The sequence below is a fragment of the Bombus huntii genome, chromosome 8, assembly GCF_024542735.1.
Source record: "Bombus huntii isolate Logan2020A chromosome 8, iyBomHunt1.1, whole genome shotgun sequence".
In the NCBI taxonomy this organism is placed as follows: domain Eukaryota; kingdom Metazoa; phylum Arthropoda; class Insecta; order Hymenoptera; family Apidae; genus Bombus; species Bombus huntii.
The window spans coordinates 12,294,100-12,309,383 of record NC_066245.1 but is presented as its reverse complement, the minus strand read 5'-3'; positions in this window follow the sequence as shown (position 1 = coordinate 12,309,383).

Below are 15,284 nucleotides of genomic sequence, written 5' to 3'. Positions count from 1 at the left end.
ACGGCATACCATATAACGTAACACGTTATAACGTCATACCATATCACGTAACACGTTATAACGTCATAACATATAACGTAACACGTTATATCGTTATACCACATAACGTAATACGTTGTAACACCGTCCCATATAACTTATTACGTTATAACGTCATACCATTAACGTAATACGTTATAACGTCATACCATATAACCTAATACGTTATAACGTCATACCATATAATGTAATACGTTATAACGTCATACCATATATCGTAATACGTTATAACGTCATCCCGTATAACGTAATACGTTACAACGGCATACCATATAACGTAACACGTTATAACGTCATACCATATAACCTAATTCGTTTTAACGGTATACCGTATATCGTAATACGTAATAACGTCATCGCATATAACGTAATACGTTATAACGTCATCGCATATAACGTAATACGCTATAACGTCATAAAATATAACCTAATAAGTTATAACGTCGTCCCATATAACGTAATACGTTATAACGTCATACCATATAACCGAATACGTTATAACGTCATAACATATAACGTAATACGTTATTACGTCATACCATATAACCTAATACGTTATAACGTCATACCATATATCGTAATACGTTATAACGTCATACCATATCACGTAACAAGTTATAACGTCATACCATATAACGTAATACGTTATAACGTCATACCATATCACGTAACACGTTATAACATCATAACATATAACGTAACACGATATATCGTTATACCACGTAACGTAATACGTTGTAACACCGTCCCATATACCTTATTACGTTATAACGTCATACCATATAACGTAATACGTTATAACATCGTCCCGTATAACCTAATACGTTATAACTTCGTGCCGTATAACGTAATACGTTATAACGTCGTCCCGTATAACGTAATACGTTATAACGGCATACCATATAACGTAATACGTTATACCGTCATAACAAATAACGTATTACGTTATAACGTTATAACATATAACTTAATACGTTATAACGTTATACCATGTAACGTAATACGTTACAACATATAACTGAATACGTTAAAGCGTTATGCCATATAACGCAATACGTTATGCCGTCGTCCCATATAACGTATTACGTTATAACGTCATACCATATAACCGAATACGTTATAACGTCATAACATATAACGTAATACGTTATTACGTCATACCATATAACCTAATACGTTATAACGTCATACCATATATCGTAATACGTTATAACGTCATCCCGTATAACGTAATACGTTACAACGGCATACCATATAACGTAACACGTTATAACGTCATACCATATAACCTAATTCGTTCTAACGGCATACCGTATAACGTAATACGTAATAACGTCATCGCATATAACGTAATACGTTATAACGTCATCGCATATAACGTAATACGCTATAACGTCATAAAATATAACCTAATAAGTTATAACGTCGTCCCATATAACGTAATACGTTATAACGTCGTACCATACAACGTAATCCGTCATAACGTCATCCCATATAACGCAATAAGTTATAACGTCATACCACACAACGTAATCCGTTATAACGTCATCCCATAAAACGTAATACGTTAGAACGTCATACCATATAACGTAATACGTTATAACGTCATACCATATAACGTAATACGTTATAACGTCATACCATATCACGTAACACGTTATAACGTCATAACATATAACGTAACACGTTATATCGTTATACCACATAACGTAATACGTTGTAACATCGTCCCATATAACGTATTACGTTATAACGTCATACCATATAACGTAATACGTTATATCGTCATACCATATAATGTAATACGTTATAACGTCATGCTATATTACGTAATATGTTATAACGTCATACCATATAACGTAATACGTTATAACGTCATACCATATCACGTAATACGTTATAACGTCATAACATATAACCTAAAACGTTATATCGTTATACCACATAACGTAATACGTTGTAACATCGTCCCATATAACGTATTACGTTATAACGTCATACCATATAACGTAATACGTTATATCGTCATACCATATAACGTAATACGTTATAACGGTATACCGTATAACGTAATACGTTATAACGTCATATCATATAACGTAATACGTTATAACGTCATCCCGTATAACGTAATACGTTACAACGGCATACCATATAACGTAACACGTTATAACGTCATACCATATAACCTAATTCGTTCTAACGGCATACCGTATAACGTAATACGTAATAACGTCATCGCATATAACGTAATACGTTATAACGTCATCGCATATAACGTAATACGCTATAACGTCATAAAATATAACCTAATAAGTTATAACGTCGTCCCATATAACGCAATAAGTTATAACGTCATACCACATAACGTAATCCGTTATAACGTCATCCCATATAACATAATACGTTAGAACGTCATACCATATAACGTAATACGTTATAACGTCATGCCATATAACGTCATACGTTATAACGTCATAACATATCACGTAACACGTTATAACGTCATACCATATAACGTAATACGTTATAACGTCATACCATATCACGTAACACGTTATAACGTCATAACATATAACCTAAAACGTTATATCGTTATACCACATAACGTAATACGTTGTAACATCGTCCCATATAACGTATTACGTTATAACGTCATACCATATAACGTAATACGTTATATCGTCATACCATATAACGTAATACGTTATAACGGTATACCGTATAACGTAATACGTTATAACGTCATATCATATAACGTAATACGTTATAACGTCATACCATATAACGTAATACGTTATAACGTCATACCATATAACGTAATACGTTATAACGTCATACCATATCACGTAACACGTTATAACGTCATAACATATAACGTAAAACGTTATTTCGTTATACCACATAACGTAATACGTTGTAACATCGTCCCATATAACGTATTACGTTATAACGTCATACCATATAACGTAATACGTTATATCGTCATACCATATAATGTAATACGTTATAACGTCATACCATATAACGTAATACGTTATAACGTCATCCCGTATAACGTAACACGTTACAACGGCATACCATATAACGTAACACGTTATAACGTCATGCCATATAACCTAATTCGTTCTAACGGTATACCGTATAACATAATACGTTATAACGTCATCGCATATAACGTAATACGTTATAACGTCATAAAATATAACCTAATAAGTTATAACGTCGTCCCATATAACGTAATACGTTATAACGTCATACCATACAACGTAATCCGTTATAACGTCATCCCATATAACGTAATTCGTTATAACGTCATACCATATCACGTAACACGTTATAACGTCATAACATATAACGTAACACGTTATATCGTTACACCACATAACGTTATACGTTGTAACATCGTCCCATATAACGTATTACGTTATAACGTCATACCATATAACGTAATACGTTATATCGTCATACCATATAACGTAATACGTTATAACGGTATACCGTATAACGTAATACGTTATAACGTCATACCATATAACGTAATACGTTATAACGTCATACCAAATAACGTAATACGTTATAACGTCATACCATATCACGTAATACGTTATAACGTCATACCATATCACGTAACACGTTATAACGTCATAACATATAACGTAACACGTTATATCGTTACACCACATAACGTTATACCTTGTAACATCGTCCCATATAACGTATTACGTTATAACGTCATACCATATAACGTAATACGTTATAACGTCATACCATATAACGTAATACGTTATATCGTCATACCATATAACGTAATACGTTATAACGGTATACCGTATAACGTAATACGTTATAACGTCATACCATATCACGTAATACGTTATAACGTCATACCATATCACGTAACACGTTATAACGTCATAACATATAACGTAACACGTTATATCGTTACACCACATAACGTTATACCTTGTAACATCGTCCCATATAACGTATTACGTTATAACGTCATACCATATCACGTAACACGTTATAACGTCATAACATATAACGTAACACGTTATATCGTTACACCACATAACGTTATACGTTGTAACATCGTCCCATATAACGTATTACGTTATAACGTCATACCATATAACGTAATACGTTATAACGTCGTCCCATATAACGTAATACGTTATAACGTCATGGCATATAACGTAATACGTTATAACGTCATAAAATATAACCTAATAAGTTATAACGTCGTCCCATATAACGTAATACGTTATAACGTCGTACCATACAACGTAATCCGTCATAACGTCATCCCATATAACGCAATACGTTATGACGTCATACCATACAACGTAATCCGTTATAACGTCATCCCATATAACGTAATACGTTATAACGGTATACCGTGTAACGTAATACGTTATAACGTCATACCATATAACGTAATACGTTATAACGTCATACCATATCACGTAACACGTTATAACGTCATAACATATAACGTAACACGTTATATCGTTACACCACATAACGTTATACCTTGTAACATCGTCCCATATAACGTATTACGTTATAACGTCATACCATATAACGTAATACGTTATAACGTCATACCATATAACGTAATACGTTATAACGTCATACCATATCACGTAACACGTTATAACGTCATAACATATAACGTAACACGTTATATCGTTACACCACATAACGTTATACCTTGTAACATCGTCCCATATAACGTATTACGTTATAACGTCATACCATATAACGTAATACGTTATAACGTCATACCATATAACGTAATACGTTATAACGTCATACCATATAACGTAATACGTTATAACGTCGTACCATATCACGTAACACGTTATAACGTCATAACATATAACATAACACGTTATATCGTTACACCACATAACGTTATACCTTGTAACATCGTCCCATATAACGTATTACGTTATAACGTCATACCATATAACGTAATACGTTATAACGTCATACCATATAACGTAATACGTTATAACGTCATACCATATCACGCAACACGTTATAACGTCGTACCATACAACGTAATCCGTCATAACGTCATCCCATATAACGCAATACGTTATGACGTCATACCATACAACGTAATCCGTTATAACGTCATCCCATATAACGTAATACGTTATAACGGTATACCGTGTAACGCAATACGTTATGACGTCATACCATACAACGTAATACGTTATAACGTCATCCCATATAACGTAATACGTTATAACGGTATACCGTGTAACGTAATACGTTATAACGTCATACCATATAACGTAATACGTTATAACGTCATACCATATCACGTAACACGTTATAACGTCATAACATATAACGTAACACGTTATATCGTTACACCACATAACGTTATACCTTGTAACATCGTCCCATATAACGTATTACGTTATAACGTCATACCATATAACGTAATACGTTATAACGTCATACCATATAACGTAATACGTTATAACGTCATACCATATCACGTAACACGTTATAACGTCATAACATATAACGTAACACGTTATATCGTTACACCTCACAACGTTATACCTTGTAACATCGTCCCATATAACGTATTACGTTATAACGTCATACCATATAACGTAATACGTTATAACGTCATACCATATAACGTAATACGTTATAACGTCATACCATATAACGTAATACGTTATAACGTCGTACCATATCACGTAACACGTTATAACGTCATAACATATAACATAACACGTTATATCGTTACACCACATAACGTTATACCTTGTAACATCGTCCCATATAACGTATTACGTTATAACGTCATACCATATAACGTAATACGTTATAACGTCATACCATATAACGTAATACGTTATAACGTCATACCATATAACGTAATACGTTATAACGTCGTACCATACAACGTAATCCGTCATAACGTCATCCCATATAACGCAATACGTTATGACGTCATACCATACAACGTAATCCGTTATAACGTCATCCCATATAACGTAATACGTTATAACGGTATACCGTGTAACGTAATACGTTATAACGTCATACCATATAACGTAATACGTTATAACGTCATACCATATCACGTAACACGTTATAACGTCATAACATATAACGTAACACGTTATATCGTTACACCACATAACGTTATACCTTGTAACATCGTCCCATCTAACGTATTACGTTATAACGTCATACCATATAACGTAATACGTTATAACGTCATACCATATAACGTAATACGTTATAACGTCATACCATATAACCGAATACGTTATAACGTCATAACATATAACGTAATACGTTATTACGTCATACCATATAACCTAATACGTTATAACGTCATACCATATATCGTAATACGTTATAACGTCATACCATATCACGTAACAAGTTATAACGTCATACCATATAACGTAATACGTTATAACGTCATACCATATCACGTAACACGTTATAACATCATAACATATAACGTAACACGATATATCGTTATACCACGTAACGTAATACGTTGTAACACCGTCCCATATACCTTATTACGTTATAACGTCATACCATATAACGTAATACGTTATAACATCGTCCCGTATAACCTAATACGTTATAACTTCGTGCCGTATAACGTAATACGTTATAACGTCGTCCCGTATAACGTAATACGTTATAACGGCATACCATATAACGTAATACGTTATACCGTCATAACAAATAACGTATTACGTTATAACGTTATAACATATAACTTAATACGTTATAACGTTATACCATGTAACGTAATACGTTACAACATATAACTGAATACGTTAAAGCGTTATGCCATATAACGCAATACGTTATGCCGTCGTCCCATATAACGTATTACGTTATAACGTCATACCATATAACCGAATACGTTATAACGTCATAACATATAACGTAATACGTTATTACGTCATACCATATAACCTAATACGTTATAACGTCATACCATATATCGTAATACGTTATAACGTCATCCCGTATAACGTAATACGTTACAACGGCATACCATATAACGTAACACGTTATAACGTCATACCATATAACCTAATTCGTTCTAACGGCATACCGTATAACGTAATACGTAATAACGTCATCGCATATAACGTAATACGTTATAACGTCATCGCATATAACGTAATACGCTATAACGTCATAAAATATAACCTAATAAGTTATAACGTCGTCCCATATAACGTAATACGTTATAACGTCGTACCATACAACGTAATCCGTCATAACGTCATCCCATATAACGCAATAAGTTATAACGTCATACCACACAACGTAATCCGTTATAACGTCATCCCATAAAACGTAATACGTTAGAACGTCATACCATATAACGTAATACGTTATAACGTCATACCATATAACGTAATACGTTATAACGTCATACCATATCACGTAACACGTTATAACGTCATAACATATAACGTAACACGTTATATCGTTATACCACATAACGTAATACGTTGTAACATCGTCCCATATAACGTATTACGTTATAACGTCATACCATATAACGTAATACGTTATATCGTCATACCATATAATGTAATACGTTATAACGTCATGCTATATTACGTAATATGTTATAACGTCATACCATATAACGTAATACGTTATAACGTCATACCATATCACGTAATACGTTATAACGTCATAACATATAACCCAATTCGTTATAACGGGAAATCGTTTAACGTAATACGTTATAACGTCATACCATACAACGTAATCCGTTATAACGTCATCCCATATAACGTAATACGTTACAACGGCATACCATATAACGTAACACGTTATAACGTCATACCATATAACCTAATTCGTTCTAACGGTATACCGTATAACGTAATACGTAATAACGTCATCGCATATAACGTAATATGTTATAACGTCATAGCATATAACGTAATGCGCTATAACGTCATAAAATATAACCTAATAAGTTATAACGTCGTCCCATATAACGTAATACGTTATAACGTCGTACCATACAACGTAATCCGTCATAACGTCATCCCATATAACGCAATAAGTTATAACGTCATACCACACAACGTTATCCGTTATAACGTCATCCCATAAAACGTAATACGTTAGAACGTCATACCATATAACGTAATACGTTATAACGTCATACCATATAACGTAATACGTTATAACGTCATACCATATCACGTAACACGTTATAACGTCATAACATATAACGTAACACGTTATATCGTAATACCACATAACGTAATACGTTGTAACATCGTCCCATATAACGTATTACGTTATAACGTCATACCATATAACGTAATACGTTATGTCGTCATACCATACAATGTAATACGTTATAACGTCATGCCATATAACGTAATACGTTATAACGTCATACCATATCACGTAACACGTTATAACGTCATACCATATAACGTAATACGTTATAACGTCATACCATATAACGTAATACGTTATAACGTCATACCATATCACGTAACACGTTATAACGTCATAACATATACACGTTATATCGTTATACCACGTAACGTAATACGTTGTAACACCGTCCCATATACCTTATTACGTCATAACGTCATACCATATAACGTAATACGTTATAACGTCGTCCCGTATAACCTAATACGTTATAACGTCGTCCCGTGTAACGTAATACGTTATAACGTCGTCCCGTATAACGTAATACGTTATAACGGCATACCATATAACGTAATACGTTATAACGTCATACCATATAACGTATTACGTTACAACGTTAAAACATATAACCTAATACGTCATAACGGCATACCATATACCTTAATACGTTATAACGTTATAACATATAACCTATTACGTCATAACGGCATACCATATACCTTAATACGTTATAGCGTCATCCCATATAACGAAATTCGTTATAACGACAACCCATATAACGTAATACGTTATAACGACAACCCATATAACGTATTACGTTATAACGTCATACCATATAACGTAATACGTTATATCGTCATACCATACAATGTAATACGTTATAACGTCATCCCATATAACGAAATTCGTTATAACCACAACCCATATAACGTAAGACGTTATAACGACAACCCATATAACGTAATACGTTATAACGTTATAACATACAACGTAATTCGTTATGACGTCATACCATATAACGTAATACGTTATAACGTCGTCCCGTATAACGTAATACGTCATAACGGCATACCATATAACGTAATTCGTTGTAACATCGTCCCATATATCGTATTACGTTATAACGTCATCCCATATAACGTAATACGTTATAGCGTCATCCCATATAACGTAATACGTTATGATGTCATACCATATAACGTAATACGTTATAACGACAACCCATATAACGTAATACGTTATAACGACAACCCATATAACGTATTACGTTATAACGTTATAACATATAACGTAATACGGTATAACGTCATACCATATAACGTATTACGTTATAACGTTATAACATATAACCTATTACGTCATAACGGCATACCATATACCTTAATACGTTATAGCGTCATCCCATATAACGAAATTCGTTATAACGACAACCCATATAACGTAATACGTTATAACGACAACCCATATAACGTAATACGTTATAACGACAACCCATATAACGTAACACGTTATATCGTTATACCATATAACGTAATTCGTAGTAACGTCATACCATATAACGTAATACGTTATAACGACAACCCATATAACGTAATACGTTATAGCGTCATCCCATATAATGTAATACGTTATAACGTCATTGCATATATCGTACTACGTTATAACGTTATAACATATAACGTAATACGGTATAACGTCATACCATATAACGTAATACGTAATAACGTTACACCATATACCTTAATACGTTATAACGTCATCCCATGTAACGAAATTCGTTATAACGAAAACCCATATAACGTAATACGTTATAACGTTATAACATACAACGTAATACGTTATAACGTCATACCATATAACGTATTACGTTACAACGTTATAACATATAACCTAATACGTCATTACGGCATACCATATACCTTAATACGTTATGACGTCATCCCATATAACGAAATTCGTTATAACCACAACCCATATAACGTAATACGTTATAACGTTATAACATACAACGTAATACGGTATAACGTCATACCATATAACTTATTACGCCATAACGTTATAACATATAACGTAATACGGTATAACGTCATACCATATAACGTAATACGTAATAACGTTACACCATATACCTTAATACGTTAGAACTTCGTCCCATACAACGTAATACGTTATAAAGTCATACCATATAACGTAATACGTTGTAACGTCGTCCCATATAAAGTAATACGTTATAACGACATCCCATATAAGGTAATACGTTATAACGTCATCCCATATAACGTAATACGTTATAACGTCATCCCATATAACGTAATGCGTTATAACGTCATCCCATACAACGTAATACGTTATAACGTCATAGCATATAACGTATTACGTTATGTAATATCGTAGAATATATTTGAATTAGAGGTCGGTTGAAAATAGAAAAAACCGTGTACGTCGTCTTTCGTTGTTTGTTTACATCCAAGAGCGCCTAGTAACAGCGACGCGAGAAAAGATAAGCAGCGTCAAAACAGAAGTACGGTTTCATATTTCAAGGAGTGGCAATCGAGAGGCCAGAGTATGTGAGCCGAAAAGTGTGTGTGTGTGTGTGTGAGAGAGGACGAGAGCAAGAGCGAGCACGACCGAGCAGGAATGCATTGGCGAGGGTCAAAGTTGATCGAGACGTCGAAGCATAGAGTCGTTAGAATTGAGTTGCGAATGTTGTCGAGTGTAGAGTTGCTAGTGAGAGAGAGAGAGAGAGTTACCAAATAGTTGTCAAGTTATTTGTTGTAAATACGAGCGTTGCATTTAGTTTTCCTGTTAATCAAACATCGTTTCTCTGTCTAACTAATATCTGTATTTTCAATCCATTATTAATAAATTATAATTAATCGGACAAAATTACACCTTTAATATATTCCGATATTACAAGTGGGGGCTCGTCCGGGATTGAATAAGACAGAGAAACGACACGATTTAACGGACCTATTTGTGCGGGAGTAGAAAAGAATAGAATAAAATGGCAAACGTTGAAGACGAACGATTGTCGGGTGAAGAGGATTTGACGCTCAAGAAGCTGAGGACGAAAGAGCTGAGAGCGCGTCTCATTAGCTTGGGGTTGAAGGTAACGGGAAGAAAATCCGAACTACGCGCGCGGCTACAGGCGGCCCTAGAAGGGAACGATCGTCGGAAGAAGAGAGCTCCGACGAAAGTGAAGGCGAGGACGATAAACAAGGCGCGCGAGAATACAGGAGAGGCACGCGAGCGGTGTATCAGGACCGCGATGAGTATCACCAGAAGGTATGCGTCGGTTCGATGTTGAGTCTTAAAGACGTAGAAGACTCATTAGAGAAATTCAGCGGGGATGATCTGCTGAGTGTAAATCAGTGGGTGGAAGACTTCGAGGAAATGGCAGAAGTGTGGGGTTGGTCAGACGTCCACATGGTGGCCTATGCTAAGAAATTACTCGCAGGCTCCGCTCAGGCCTTCGTACGACAAGAACGATGCGCGAAGTCCTGGGCAAAGCTAAAAAAAGCGTTGAGGAATGAGTTTGAAAATGTAGTAAGCGACCAACAGATACATCGCGAGTTATACCATAGAAAGAAGAAAGCAGATGAGAGTCTGCAACAATATATGTATCACATGTGCGGGATTGCAAAACAAGGAAGGGTTGATACGCAGTCCTTGATAGACTACATTATTCAAGGCATTCCCGACGAGGTCGCGAACAAGACTGTGCTATACGGAGCCAGGAATATCGAGCAATTAAAAGAGCGTTTCAGGCGCTACGAAGCGATAAAAAGAGATATGGAGATGAGGACGAAATTTGAGGAGCCGAAGAGTAGCAGGGTAAAGCTTGTGGCGAAGCTGTCCGAAACCGAGAGGAACAAGGACCCCGGTCGATCTGGAGATGTGAGGAAGGCGCGATGCTACAATTGCGGTGATGCGAAGCACGTGTGTGCGGAGTGTCCAAGCAAGTCGAGAGGACCTAAATGCTTCAAATGTAGGGAGTACGGACACATCGCATCAAAATGCGACAATTTGGGTGAGTCCTCAAAAAAAATTTATAGCGTGTTTCGGTCGTTACAAACAAGGCGTGGTAAGGATGTTAAGATCCAAAATTTCGAATTGAGCGCGTTGATAGACACCGGTAGTGAGCTGACTCTAATGCGAGCAGATCAGCATGTGAAAATCGGAGCGCCCAGATTAAGTCGGGAAATCGTTGGATTTCGCGGTGTCGGTTTCGGAAGGAATTTTACGCTCGGGAAATTTTCGACGAACATTATTATAGACAATGAGTCGTATTGTATAACCATACACGTAGTTCCAGACACAGTGATGCAACATTCGCTTATTATTGGCGCAGACTTTTTGGACACTGTTGAAATAAGTATAAAAGGGGGAGAATCTTTTATTAGTAGAATAAAGGACGAAAATCCCGATGAGTGTCCGGAAGTCCTCAAGATAGATGTAGAGACACAGGCGAGTGAGATAGATTTGTCACACGTTAAGGACATGCAACATAGGCTAAAAAGAGATTTGAAGAGAACCAAAGCATTGCTAAGAGACGCTCAAACGATGCTGGAGAGATCGAAAGGTGACTCGACGAGTAAAGCAGCTTTACGACAGCTGAAGAACCAGTTAGAAGATGCAGAATGCGCTAGAGCAGTCGCAGTTAAAGCGAAACAGGCACTGGAGCAAGAACTGAATGAGACGCAGGCTTCGTTGCAGGAAGCACTGCGGCAACGTTCCGAAGCAGAAGATCGTGTTAATGTAGCTAGTCGCGAACGAACTGAGCTACTGTCGCAATTGGAAGAAAATAAAGAAGAGTTGGCAGAAGTTTTGAAGAAGTATCGGGCAGCTGTGCAGCAAGTGTCGGAGGAACGGAGAATAGTGACGAGATACGTGGTGATTGGTAAAGTGGACCACGAGATGGTGCCCTCGTCGGATTCTTGCGGCCAGCAGGAGGACTTAGCGAACATCACGAGGAGGAAGAATCTGGCTAAACAGCAACAGGATGTTGTTGATGATATTTGCGAATTTACTGAGAAGAATAGCGTTGCGGGTGTGAGGGTTGTTTCAAGTTTTCGGATAGACTCGAAGAGAGTCAATGCAAGGCGAACGAAAAGACAAGGGAAGTCGCACGTGCGGAATCCCTCCAATAATATCGATACGAAGATTCGATATACAGAGGATGTCGATGACGAGGACGACGATGGGATTGTCGAGAACACGATGAACGTGAAGACCTTTGAAAAAGAAGAGATCATAGTCTCGGTAGATGGTAAGTTGTAAACGTCTTCCATGTACGAACCGAGCCTACGAAAACGTCATGATGCTGCCACGACGATCAAAGCCCCTGACAAGAGTGAAATGGGTAAACAAACAGCGGAGAGGAAGATAGAGGAAGAGCGAAGGAGGAGCAGTAGCATCGAGGACGAACAGACCGTGGTGTTCCAAGAGGAACGAGATCAGTTGCGTGCAGACGCAAAGAGACGGGTCGAGAAGATCCAAGCCCGAGACAAGTGGGCGTATAACAAGAGACGCAAGAAGGCGACAGCATACAGGACGCAGGGCGGTCCCCGACTAAAGCTGCATCCGAAGTTCCTTAACTAAAAGTAAAGGTCCTGCGAAATGACCGATACGTAGTGCAGCGAGAGCAGCACGATCACGGCAGCCGATCACATGAAATGGTGGAATGCTGACGATAGTGATGTAAGTGCGAGCAGCGATGATGAGCACATCTGAGGGCAGATGTGATTGTCAGGAAAGGCCGAGTGTAATATCGTAGAATAGATTTGAATTAGAGGTCGGTTGAAAATAGAAAAAACCGTGTACGTCGTCTTTCGTTGTTTGTTTACATCCAAGAGCGCCTAGTAACAGCGACGCGAGAAAAGATAAGCAGCGTCAAAACAGAAGTACGGTTTCATATTTCAAGGAGTGGCAATCGAGAGGCCAGAGTATGTGAGCCGAAAAGTGTGTGTGTGTGTGTGTGAGAGAGGACGAGAGCAAGAGCGAGCACGACCGAGCAGGAATGCATTGGCGAGGGTCAGAGTTGATCGAGACGTCGAAGCATAGAGTCGTTAGAATTGAGTTGCAATTGTTGTCGAGTGTAGAGTTGCTAGTGAGAGAGAGAGAGAGAGAGAGAGAGAGTTACCAAATAGTTGTCAAGTTATTTGTTGTAAATACGAGAGTTGCATTTAGTTTTCCTGTTAATCAAACATCGTTTCTCTGTCTAACTAATATCTGTATTTTCAATCCATTATTAATAAATTATAATTAATCGGACAAAATTACACCTTTAATATATTCCGATATTACAGTTATATCGTTATAACATATAACGTAATACGGTACAACGTCATACCATATAACGTATTACGTTATAACGTTATAACATATAACGTAATACGGTATAACGTCATACCATATACCTTAATACGTTATAACGTCATCCCATATAACGAAATTCGTTATAACCACAACCCATATAACGTAAGACGTTATAACGACAACCCATATAACGTAATACGTTATAACGACAACCCATATAACGTAATACGTTATAACGACAACCCATATAACGTAATACGTTATAACGTTATAACATACAACGTAATATGTTATAACGTCATACCATATAACGTATTACGTTACAACGTTATAACATATAACCTAATACGTCATAACGGCATACCATATACCTTAATACGTTATAACGTCATCCCATATAACGAAATTCGTTATAACCACAACCCATATAACGTAAGACGTTATAACGACAACCCATATAACGTAATACGTTATAACGTTATAACATACAACGTAATACGTTATAACGTCATAGCATATAACGTATTACGTTATAACGTTATAACATATAATGTAATACGGTATAACGTCATACCATATAACGTATTACGTCATGACGTTATAACATATAACCTAATACGTTATAACGACATCCCATATAACGAAATTCGTTATAACGAAAACCCATATAACGTAATACGTTATAGCGTCATCCCATATAATGTAATACGTTATAACGTCAT